General features: G+C 44.9%; 1 protein-coding gene across 1 annotated transcript in view; it reads right to left on the bottom strand.

Moving 5' to 3' along the window:
• LOC138841664 (zinc finger protein 658B-like) overlaps positions 1-12744 on the bottom strand; it is a 108431-nt gene that overhangs the window by 26592 nt on the left and 69095 nt on the right. The window lies entirely within an intron of this gene.

Raw genomic sequence — 12744 nt, 5'->3', positions numbered from 1 at the left:
CTACTCAGGAGGCTGAGATTTGAGGATCCAGTTTCAAAGCCAGCCCAGGCACTAAAGTCCATGAGACTTTTTTTTTTTTTTGGGTCCGGTCGTGGGGCCTGAACTCTGGGCCTGGGTGCTGTCCCTCAGCTCTTCAGCTCAAGGCTAGCGCTCTACCACTTGAGCCACAGTGCCACTTCTGGCTTTTTTCTTTTTGCTTATGTGGTGTTGAGGAATCAAACCCAGGGCCTCAGGCAGGCAAGGCAAGCGCCCTACCACTGAGTCACTTTCTCAGCCCTCCATGAGACTTTTATCTTCAATAAACTACTCAAAAAAGCTGTGGCTCAAGTAGTAGAGCATTAGCCTTAAACTCCAGGACAGGGCTCAGGCCCTGAGTCAAGCCCCAGTCCTCAGACTTCAGCTTCCTGAGTAGATAGGAATACATCTGTGAGCCACCACAGCAAGGCAACCTTTTATTATATATTATCTCATTTAATGTCCATGACTACCCCAATAAGAGGGCTCAGTCTAAAAGTATCAGTTCTCATTTACTTTCAGTCAATGATCAGGTCTGTTTTTCCACTGAAAGTAGTCTTGTCTCTGGGAGGAGGATAAAATCCCAAAACCCCTTTCCCTTGTTTGGTGCATCCTATATTACAAAAGTGATGAAAGGGGCTGGGAAGGTGGCTCAGTGGTAGAGTGCTTGCCTTGCATGCATAAGGCCCTGGGTTCGATTCCTCAGCACCACATAAGCAAAAAGAAAAAAGCCGGAAGTGGCACTGTAGCTCAAGTGGTAGAGTGCTAGCCTTGAGCTGAAGAGCTGAGGGACAGCGCCCAGGCCCCACAACCAGACCCCCCCCCAAAAAAAAAGTGACAAAAGGGCATGAGATTAAAGCTGGGTTCTTAAAGTATTGTGGGAAGCCTGGCCTGGTTTGCAACTTTTATTAAAAAATGACTCCGGGAAGATAAAAACAAAACACACCTCAACTCCAATTTCCTTCAGAGTCCTCTAGGGAGCTAGTTGAAGAGAGGTGAAGGGGAGAGAGACTAAATAATTTCCTTCCTTTGATGACTTTGACTGCTACGCTCAAGCACTAATTACTGAATACAATAGCTACAATGAACCTAGCTGGGGAAGGTCGTCAGTTTACTTTCCCAAGGTGGAGAAGTATATGAGCTAAAATTTCAGGTCTCAGCTTTACTTAGGCTGCTTGGCTCAGGGAAGAGGGGGACCTTTTCTGCAAATTCTTCTGTCCAGAAAGAGCTCTAGTTTATTCTCAATGAACAGTAGCAGGTGCTGCTAGAGATAAGAATGGAATAGAATAGATTGTGACCTAGGTGCTGACATCCTCCAGAGGGAAGCCCAAACTGAGACCTGCTCTGTAGAGAAATCAAAGAACTAGTGAAGAATGAATATTTTAGGTCAGCAGGCAAGGGAAGGGGTTGCTGAGGTAGAATTTCTGCTCCTGTTCCTGAGAAAATGGAGAGAACTACACAAAGGTTTATTTTTACATGTGTGTGTGTGTGTGTGTGTGTGTGTGTGTGTGTGTGTGTGTGTGTGTGTGTGTGTGTGTGTGTGTGTGTGTGTATGCATGCCGGGGGCTTGAACTCCAGGTCTCATGCCCTTGCTTAGCTTTTCCTGCAAGGCAGATCCTCTACCACTTGAGCCAATCCTCCACTTTGAGGTTTTTTGCTAGTTTATTGGAGATAGGAGTCTGTCAGCTTTGTCTGCCCAGTCTGGCTTTTAACAAGTATCCTCAGATCTCAGCCTCCTGAGTAGCTAGGGTTATAAGCAGAAGCCTTCAAGTATCCAGGTCCACACAAAGGTTTAGAGAAGTTTCTAGAGGAGACCAGAGCAAATTTGCAAAGGCCCTAGATGATTTGTTAACTTCTTGGGTATTTATTTAATTAGGAAAACAACAAGATCAGCCTAACTAGGAGAAAAGCAAAAGATGTAAATCGGTCATATCATATGGGCCTCGCAGGCTGTAAGGATTCTTGTGGATTGTTAATGTGAAGGAAAAGTACTGGTGAGTCCCCACAGTTCACCTGGAGTTCTAGCCGCCCCTCTGGCTACTCTGTTACAGCAGTGTGCCCAATACAAAAGAAGTATAATATTAGTCATCACATCATTCACAGTAGTTGAAAGGTAGGAGCAACCCAAATGTCCATGGATGAATAAACAAAATGTGATCTATGCATCCAATGAAATACTATTCAGTCTTAAAAAGGAATGGCATTCGGACCCATGCTACATGAATGAATCTTTAAAATATTGTAAGATATAAAAAATGACAATTTATGTTTCCACATCCATAGTTAAACAATAGTAAAAATAAATAAATAAAAGTCAAATTTGCTGGGTACCCATGGCTCACATTTATAATACTAGCTTCTCAGTGGGCTGAGAACTGAGGATGGAGGCTTGAAGCCAGGCTAGGCAGAAAAATCTCTGGGGCTCTTAACCCAATTATACCAAAAAGTCAGAAGTAGAGGTAGGACTCAACAGTAGAATATTAGACTTGCGCAAAAAAATTCAACTTTGAGTGGAGAATGAGGCGGTCAGTGCGGGTGAGAAAGAGCAAGCTTTCTGGGTGCAAAAGCACTGTGGCAGAGTGAGCACACAAAGCCAGCCCTAGGCTGACAAGGAAGGGCAGAAAAGACAGGAGAGGTTTGATTACTTTTATTGGCCAGCCCTGTGGGTTGACCCCAGGGCCTGGGTCCTGTTCCTGACCCTCATTGTGCTTAAGGCTAGTGCTCTACCACTTGAGCCACAGCCCTGCCCTGCTTTTGGCTTTTTCTGAGTCTTTATTGGAAATAACACTTTCATGGACTTCCTGCCAGGCTGGCTTCAGAGATTGATCCTCAGATCACGGCCTCCCGAGTAGCTAGGCATACAGGCATGAGCTACTACTTCCCCCCATTTCATTAACTCTTGTGTGTCATCCCCAGGAATGTGCACTGGAGCCAAGGTGACCCAAGCCTTCAGGGGAGCCCCAGACCCCGGGGGCTGAGCAAAGTCCGCCACTATCTGCAAAGCCCAAAGACCTCGACTCCAGTGACCACAGAAGCATAGGAGGCTGGGATCAGATCCTGGAGTGCACTCCAACTGCACCAAAATGCACCATGAGCACCAGTGCCCAATGAGCAGGCAGCAGTGGAAAGTGCTATAGAGTCGGAGTGGGACAGCGCCATTGCTGTTTTGGGTTTGGTTAGTTGTTGCCGCTGCCACAACGTGGACATGCGGATGGACTAAGGAGGTCAGGTCTGACTGTCCATATTGGCCACATGGTGATTGTAGAGTCTGGAATCTAGTCTTCACGCTGGGGGAGGAAAACCAGCCTCCCAGATTATAGGCGTGCCCAGATCCTTGGAGGCAGGGGTGGGCACTTGGCTGATAGGTTATTGAACATGTCAGTCCAATGCCTGGGACTGGGAATTTCCGGTGGGTCTGCCGGTGCTCTGATCTTTTTAGGCCCGGATCAGCTTAAGTCTTGCCACATGTGTCTCCCTAGTTGAGTGCTGGGTCCTGTCTCATCTTTGGTCATCATGCCATCGTTATTCAGATCTCCATGGAAGGTGAATTGCCTTGATGGTATTGTTTTTATTTCTTTCCTCTTTAGCATGTTTGCTAGCTGTGTTATGTGTATTTGGGGGGCTGTGGGCCTTTGTAGCAACGGGTGGCCTGCAGCCTGTTAACTGTGTAATAAAGACTCCAGTATTTCATATTCCAGAATGTGGCTTCAGGGATAGCTCACAACACAGCTAGTGCGGTGCTGGGCTGCAGGGCTCTGAAGGGGCTTTTTCAGGCGGTGGTACTGGTGGCCCTGGTCTTCCTGCCCAATGTGGGGCTGTGGGCTTTGTACCAGGAGAGGCAGCTTGGTGGCACCCGTGAGGGTTCAGAAAAAGTGCTGGTTCTAGCGGCTGGGCAGGTGAGTGCCTCGGTCCAGTGCAGCATGGAATAATGCTTTCCATCTTCTCCAAATACTTTTCTGCTGCCCCTTCTTGCTCCTTCTCCTCCTGTCGGAGTCCTCAGAGGCGGCAGGGGGGAACATTTGCACTTTTCCCCGCTTTTTTTCCCCAGATGGGGCAAATTGAGGATGAAAATGTGTCCACTCAATTGAGTCAGAAATAAAACCCAGGGCCTTTGGTGCGCCAGTCTGGGACTCTTATTTCAAATTTCCATGCTTTACAGTCAGTCCTCCTTTCTGTTGCCCTCTCTCCTCCCCTGACCTCCCAATGTTCTCTTTCTGGGGAGAACCCTGTGTCCCAGGGTGTGATGTCTTCTGTAGGACTGGTTCTCTCCTCATCTCTGCTCTCCTCCCTCATCCCCCTCCCCCCCACCTCACCTGATCCTGTTGTTTCTGCTCAGGTCAGTCCCTTTTGCATTTTACCATTTGCACAGGGGCCCCTAGGCCCCCCTGCTCCCCTCTCCCTATTTGGCTTTCCCCATTCCTATTTTTTTTCTCAGCTCCTGTGGATTCCTTGGGGAGTGAGTGCAGAGATCCTCTTGGAGCTTCAGGTGCCTTGGATAGGGTGAAAGGTGAGTTTCTGGTTCTTGAGGAACTTGCCACCTTTACCTCTCCAGGATATGGAGGTGTCCTGGTGGAAGGATCCCCCGAAATGTCCCAAAGCACAATTCCTTGAGGGTAGAATGCCACATGCCTTCCTCCTCTCCTCTGAATTGACGGGACTTGGTATTTTTTCCATTCCAAATTGTGATCATTTTTGTTATTGCCTTTTTGAAACTTAATCATGTACCTGTACCTGTGTACATGCATTAGGCTAAATTTGCATTTCTCTGTGTGTGTGTGTGTGTGTGTGTGTGTGTGTGTGTGTTCATGTGTTCAGATCCTGGGACTTGAACTCAGGGCCTGGGTGCTGTCCTTTAGTGTTTTTCACTCATGGCCCGTGTTCTGCCGCCTGATCCACAGCTCCACTTCTGGCTTTTTGGTGGTTCATTGTAGATAAGTGGTACAGATTTCACTGGCTTAGAACAAGGATTCTCATATTTCAGCCTCCTGAGTAGCTAGGATGGCATGTGTGAACCATTGGCACCTGGCTTTGACTGCTCCCTCACATCATTCCAACTCCCTTATCTCCTAGCAAGTCTATGGATACTTAAATTGCTTCCTATAGTAGGGCATTTCAGATTTGCTTATGTGATTTTTCCTGGTCCCATAAGAAGTGGGTAATTTGTATATCAGGATCTGACTTGACTGACTGTTGGCTGGCCTCAAAGGAAGAGGCTGAATTTTTTTTGTTGGGGGGGGGTCCTGTCATGGGGCCTGAACTCTGGGCCTGGGTGCTGTCCCTCAGCTCTTCAGCTCAAGGCTAGCACTCTACTACATGATCCATAGCACCACTTCCAGCTTTGTTCTTTTTGCTTATGTGGTGCTGAGGAATGGAACCCAGGGTCTCATGCATGCAAGACAAGTGCTCTACCACTGAGCCAACTTTCCAGCCCAAGAGGCTGAATTTTTGAGGTTGATGCTTTTCCTTTCTCCTCAGTCTCTGGCTGGTCTCTGGCCATTCTGGTGTCTTGAGTACAGAGGGCTCTTTGTTCTAGGGCTAATCAAATGGAGATTAGCAAATGCTCTAGTTAATACCTTGAGGTTAACTTGGCAGCTAAAAGTACATCCTGTAGCAGTTAATTGCCCTTGTCAGTGTTTGAATTGTGTGAGTGGGTTATGTGTCTTCTGTATTTTGCATATGCCAGACCCTCTGCATTTCATACATGTTGTCAGAGTCAGAAAGACAAAGACTTAAATGAAACTGTTGCTTCCTAACAACCACAATGGAACTGGGAATGGAGGGAGCCTCTGTAGCATGTGCAGTGGAGTGGGGAAAGGAGGTGAGCCACAGATAACCTAGCCCGAATCTCTCTTTGAGACCTCTCCTCTTTCCCAACTTCATATGGGAACTGAAGGAAAGCTGGTAACCAGGGCTGCTAATACTAGCCCAGGGCCTGCAGGCAGGGTTAAACTCTCCTCAGCAGGGATGATTAACAGGTCTGGCCTTATCCTGGAGTAATGGAGCTGGCAGAGGGGAGGTTCAGGAGCCTCTAGAGAAGCTCACCCCCACTTCAGGGTGATGGGTCCTAGGTATGAGCCTAGCTCCAGGGTCTCTCAGTGGGCCCTGGCCTTATGGATTACCAGAGTGCTAGTTAATAAAGGAATATAATTAGTTAGCTGGGCACCAGTAGCTCATTCCTGTAATCCTAGCTACTCAGGAGGCTGAGAGCTGAGCTCATGATTCAAAAACAGCCTTGGCAGAAAAGTCTGAAACTTTGCTCTCCAATTAACTACCAAAAAGCCACAAAGTGGATCTATGGCTCAAGTCTCAGGAGCACAGAAGCTCAGGGACAGGATCCAGGCCCTGAGTTTAAGCCCTAGGATCAGTCCACAAAATAAAACCAAACTGAAACACAAAGTTACTCTTGTTGACTTTAAGAGTATTGTGCTATGGCTGGCAATTCTAGGTGCTTGTAGGACTCTCATTCCAGAAACCTGTAAGGAAACTAGGGTTCTGTGGGGTTTGAACTTGTCTAAGAGCTAGATTACCATTGGTCTTCCTGGAATTGTGCCCAAGGCTATCTAATTATTGGGCATGTACAGCCTTTTAATTTAACTTTCATTCTCTTGGAAGTGAGCTGTGGCTAAAGTGGTAGAGCATCAGCCTAGAGAGAAAAGGTTATGAGATAGCACACAGACCCAGACTTCAAGCACCAGCACTGGCACAAATAAATGCTCTCTCTTTTCCACCTGTATGAGCCATGGAGAGACTGGTGTTGGAGTGAATGCAGTTGTGCTCTTTTGCTTACTAACTGGTGGGTCTTTCTGTACTTTATAGTGCTGGCTGTGGCTTGAAATCATGGCCTGGGTACTATAAACTGAGCTTTTTTGCTCAGTTTTACCACTTGAGCTACAGCTGTAATTCTAGGTTTTTAGGTGGCTCATTGGAGATAAGAGTCTCATGAACTTTCCTGCCCAGACTGGTTTGAACCATGATTTTCAGATCTTGGCCTCTCCTGAATAGCTAGGATAACAGATGTGGGCCACCAGCACCTGGCTTAGCTGGCTAAGATGCAAACCACCTGGAGGCAGCCCCAGAGACTTGGATTTAGTTAGTCAGGTTGGGGCTGGCACTGTACTCTGTGTCTGTGTGTCTGTATGTACTTGTGCAGTTGCCTAAACACAGGACCTCGTATTCTATTTTGTTTTTGTTGATGCTGGGGCTTGATCTCAGGGCTAGGGACATATCCATGAGAGTCTTTTTCTCAAGGCTACCACTGAGCCACAGCTCTATTTCCAGCTTTTTCTGAGTAATTTACTGAAGATAGAATTTCATGGAGTTTTGTGCCCAGGCTGGCTTTGAACTGTGATCCCCAGCATCCTGAGTAGCAGCAGCAAGGATTACAGATATGAGCCAACAGCACCCAGCTCATATTTATAAAGAAGGATGAGGTAGTGATTATCTTTTATTGTAAAGCTTGCCTCTGGGCATAAATAGTTTGTGTACTACTTGTTGTTGTTATTGTTGTTGTCAAGTCAGAGGTGGGGATGGAACTCAGGACCTTGTCAGGACAGGCTTCAACAAGAGCTAAATCCCCAGCCCCACCTCATATTTTTTATTGTTTTTTTCCCCTCACAATTGGTGCTCTACCAGATGAGACCCATCTCTATTTCTGTTTTATGTTTTTGATTTTTTTTCTTGTTAAATGGAGATAAGGGTGTCAGACTTGCCTGCCCAGGCTGGCTTTGAACTGCAATCCTCTCCTCTCAACCTCAGGAAGTAGTATGGTGGGTTTCCAGAGGCTGGGAAAAGGCATGGATGGGTGCTGCTAATTAATAGGTACCCAATTTCAGTTTGGGATACTGAGAAAGTTCTAGAAGTTGATATCAGTGAGGTTGCTTGAAATGTGATTGTACTTAAAGCCACTGAAGTGTATACGTATACTTGGTTCGTATAGCATGTTTTATGCTATACTTATTTTCACACAATGAGAGAAGAATTAACATTGCAGCCAGAGAGGGGCTGGACAAGAAAGGTTGGCAGGAGGTGTAAAGTTCACTCATTCAGTTTCTCACCACCAAATATCTGTTGTTGGACCCTTTGTGCTTGGCCTGTGTCAAGTTGGAACAAAGGCAGTGGGTGGTTGCTTAGATCTGGCCCTCTATTACTTGAGCCACAATTATACTTCTGGCTTTTTACAGGTTAATTGGAGATTAATCTCTCAGATTTAGCTGCCATGGCTGGCTTTGAACTTAATATACTATCTTAAACTCATGAGTGGAATCTGCTCTTTTTTTTTTTTTTTTTTGTCAGTCATGGGGCTTGAACCCTGGGCTTGGACGCTATCCTTGTGATCTTCAGCTGAAGGCGAGTGCTCTACCCGCTTGAGCCACAGCACCACTTCTGGTTTTCTAGTGGTTTATTGGAGATAAGAGTCTCATGAACTTTCCTTCCCTGAGCTGGCTTTGAACCGTGATCCTCAGATCTCAGCCTCCTGAGTAGCTAGGATTACAGGCGTGAGCCACCAGCTCCCGGCCTGCTCTTTTTTATTTGTTGTTTTTGGTTATCAGGCTTAAACTCAGTGCCTGGGCACTGACCCTGAGCTCTTCTGCTTAAGGCTAGTTCTCTACCACTTCGAACCACTGTACTACTTTTGGTTTTCTGGTGATTAATTAGAGATGAGAGTCTCACAGACTTTGCTGCTCTTTAGCCTTGAACTTCAATCCTCTGATCTCAGCCTCCTGAGTAGTTAGGATTACAGGCAGGAGCCCCTGCACCTTGCTGGAGACCTGCTCTTCTATGAGGGAAGGGACTCTGATTATCTCCATTTTACAGATGTAAAAACAGTGACAAAAAAAATAAAATGGCTTGTCTATGATGTCACAAGTTAGTAAATGCCAGAGCTGGGGCTGTTATCTTTTAGCAAAGCTCACCCTCAAATAATACTCCATTTGTGTGTGGCCTTTGTCATCCCATCATATTCCTGTACCAAGGAATCAACAACACCCACAGGTGTGATTAAGAACATTGCTCTGTCTGGTGAGGAGAGTGCCTGGATTTGAGTCTCATGTTCACTACTGAATTTGGATTGAGACGTTTGTATGGCCAAGATTCAAGTTTTGTGATCTTGTCTCTGGCCAATCATTTGTTCTGTGTTCCAGTGGCCAGGTCTGTACGACTAGGATAATTTATTACCAAGTTCACCTATTAAAGTCAGCTTTATAGTTCATTTGAGTGAAGATGGCAACCTTGGGCTGAGTGTCTCATTCAGTGGTATTCTGTACATTTTTAGCATGGTGAGAAGGAGGAGGGAGGTGAGGGGAGAGGAAGAAGAACCAAGAGGAAGAGGTAGAGGTAGAGGTGGACGTTGGCCAGGTATCAATGTCTGGAGCCAGTAATCCTAGTTATTCAGGCGGCTAACATCTGAAGATGATAGTTCAAACCAGCCAGTACAGGAAAGTCTGTAAGATTTTTTTTTTTTTTTGGTCGTTCGTGGGGCTTGAACTCTGGGCTTGGGCGCTGTCCCTGCACTCTTCAGCTCCAGGCTGAGTGCTCTACTGCTTGAGACACAGCAGCACTTCCGGTTTTCTAGTGGTTTATTGGAGATAAGAGTCTCAAGGACTTTTCTACCTGGGCTGGCTTTGAACCACGATCTTCAGATCTCAGCCTCCTGAGTAGCTAGAATCAAAGGTGGGAGCCACCAGCACCCACCAAGATTTTTATCTCAAACTACTCAAAGACTATAAGTGGAACTGTGGCTCAAGTGGTAAAGCACTAGCCTTTTATTGTGGGGGGGAGGGGTCTCGTCCTGGGGCTTGGGCGCTGTCCCTCAGCTCTTCAGCTCAAGGCTAGCACTCTACCACTTGGGTCCCAGCGCCACTTCTGGCTTTTTTCTTCTTTGCTTATGTGGTGCTGAGGAATCGAACCCAGGGCCTCAAGCATGCAAGGCAAGTGCTGTACCACTGAACAACCTTCCCAGCCCCAAAGAACTAGCCTTGATTGAACACAAAGAGGCTCACGGACAGTGCTCAGGCTCTGAGTTCAAGCCTCAAGACTAGCGAAAAAATAAAACAAGAGACAGAAGTAGAAAAGATAGGGTTTTGTGTTAGCAATATAGTTTGTTGTTGCTGCGACAAAATACTTGACAGAAATAACCTAAGGGAAAAAGGATTTATTTTGCTTCATGTCACAGATTTCAGGCAATCTTGGCAAAGCAGAACAACTCATGGTAGCCAGGGAGTTAGGGGAGGGGGTAAGAGTGGGAAAGAGAATGCCTGCATTGCAGTATTCTCTCCCCCACCCCACTTTAATTTCATATGGAAAGCCTGCCTATGGAATGGTGCTACCTATATGCAGGAGAGATTCAGTTAATCTGATATCCAGCCCAACCCCCCCACCCCCCCACACACAAAGGTGTGTTTTACTCATCAGCCTGATGCATCTAAACCAATCGATCTCAATTAAGTTCATCCTCAAGATTTAACCATCACAGATGTCAGCTTCATTTGCCTCCAGATTTACCTTACTTGTTCTCTCACAACTCACCTATAATTTGTCATTGTTGGGTTTTGTTTTGTTTTGTTGGTTATGGGGCTTGAACTCTGGGCCTAAGCTCTGTGCCTGAGCTCTTCAGCTTAAGGCTAGCACTCTACCACCTGAGCCACAGTGCCACTTCGAGTTTTCTGAGTGGTTTATTGGAGATAGGAGTCTCACAGACTTTCCTGCCTGGGCTGGCTTTGAACTATGATCCTCAGATCTCAGCCTCCTGAGTAGCTAGGATTACAGGCATGAGCCACAAGCACCCAGCTTCATTGTTGGGTTTTTTTAAGCACTCTTAAACTACTGTGTGTGTGTGTGTGTGTGTATATGTATGCACCTGCATGCATGTGTACACATGCTGATACTGTGGCTGGAACTCAGCCTCTGTGAGTGAGTTCTTCCTTACCTTTTGTATTCAAGATAAGGCTGATGCTACCACTTGAGCCATGTCTCCATGTCATTTTTTTTAGGCCAGGTTCAAGTGGCTCACACTATAATCTTAGCTACTCAAAAGGCTTGATATCTGATGTTGAGGTTCAAAGCCAGCCAGAGCAGGGCTTTTATCTCCAATTAGCAATCTACTGTGATTTAAAGTGGTAGACCACCTGCCACCTGTATTTTACCCTGCCAAATATCTAGCACAGTCCTACCTCTTTCTGCTTATCTCTATAATCGCATGGATATCTGTAAGTATTCTAGCTAGCTTTTGTCAATCATTTTTTCCATGGGTCTAGTTTTTTTTTAATTGCTACAGAATTAAATTTAGCAAAACCATAACTTATATTTTGTTGTAGAACTAGAAATTTGTAACTTGAAAAAGCAATATTCTCCTCTTGAGAATTCACTTTCACCCTCCATAACAGTGAGAAAACACAGACTCTCCACAATATCCAGACTAGTGTTTTATTACTCAGAAGAACAATAGCATGGTCTACAAGTGAAAAATTTACAACAGACTCATCAGTAGTAAATAGAAAACAGCATGTAGTAAAATCCTTTTGGCATTACTCATCCAAACCCAAATGCTTAAGAATCATGTCTTCATTTTTCCACCAAAGAAACTAGAAATGGAACTGTGATTCTAGTGCTAGAATTTAGCCTTGAGAAAAAGTAGTTAAGGAACGTGACTAGGCTTTGAGTTCAATCTACAAGACTAGTACCCACACACAAAGAAAATGTATTCTTTCAGGTTTTCTGAATGTTTCATGAACTTGGGGATGAAAGATGATGAGACAGATTTTATTCTTGTGCACATTTTGTAATAAACAAGGAGTATTATCTTCCACCAGACCTTCCATTAAAAAAATGAATTGGAATAGTAATAGTGTTATAATGCATACATAGACCACACATATAGTGGAAGACATTTGGGGAGCAGTGGAGAAATTGATGCTCTCATGTCCTTGGAATAAAGCATGATAGTCCTTCCCCATCTATCACTACCAAACCACTATGGATGATTTGAGTTCAATCTCAAAGGTCCAGAGCTCCTATTTCTGAAAAGTGTTTATTAAATTTCTTGACCATCCATTTCTCAATATAAAAGACACAAGTCAACAATTTCACTATCTTAATTCTTTGTCAAGCCTGGAAATCCAACCCCTGAATAACATGAAGGGGAATCATCCCTACTCTACACAATGAGAGGATGAGAAATGTTGGTTCAGTGAGTGGTTTTCCCTTACACCTAGCTTAATTCTGCCATGAAGGATTTCTCTATAATTTACAGAGGTTTCTGCCAAAGGTTTCCCTATGTTGGGTTTCATTTTTTGTGTGAGTGCTCTAATGCTGGCTGAAGGTTCATTCCTGCTTGAAAGATGTTCTGTAATGTTCACTCGACATTCTGTCTTGTCTCTAGGTCTCTGAAATATGTAGAGAAACCTGTGAAACTTCTGGCTAAATATTTGTCTACATTTATTATACTCACATTTTCTCTCCTTTTTATGTTCTTGGATGTACTGGGGACTGACTTCTATTAAAAATTGCATATTTGTTAGACCTGTTAATTTTCTTTTCTCCTATGTGATTCAGTTCTCTGCTGAACACTGTGCTATGCTGTCGAAGTGGTATTTTCTACATTGGTATTATTCATACCTTGTCTTTCTTGTCTGTGCTCTATAAACACTCATCCATGCATGATTACTAAGTGAAGGACTTTTTTGATACTTGTTTCATTCATAATGTTTTTCTCCTGTGTGTTTTCTGATGAAA

The sequence above is a fragment of the Dipodomys merriami genome, unplaced genomic scaffold (assembly GCF_024711535.1).
Source record: "Dipodomys merriami isolate MVZ:Mamm:240054 unplaced genomic scaffold, mDipMer1.0.p SCAF_325, whole genome shotgun sequence".
Classification (NCBI taxonomy): domain Eukaryota; kingdom Metazoa; phylum Chordata; class Mammalia; order Rodentia; family Heteromyidae; genus Dipodomys; species Dipodomys merriami.
Note: the sequence above shows the minus strand (reverse complement) of the source record. Positions and strands in the feature narration are given on the sequence as shown.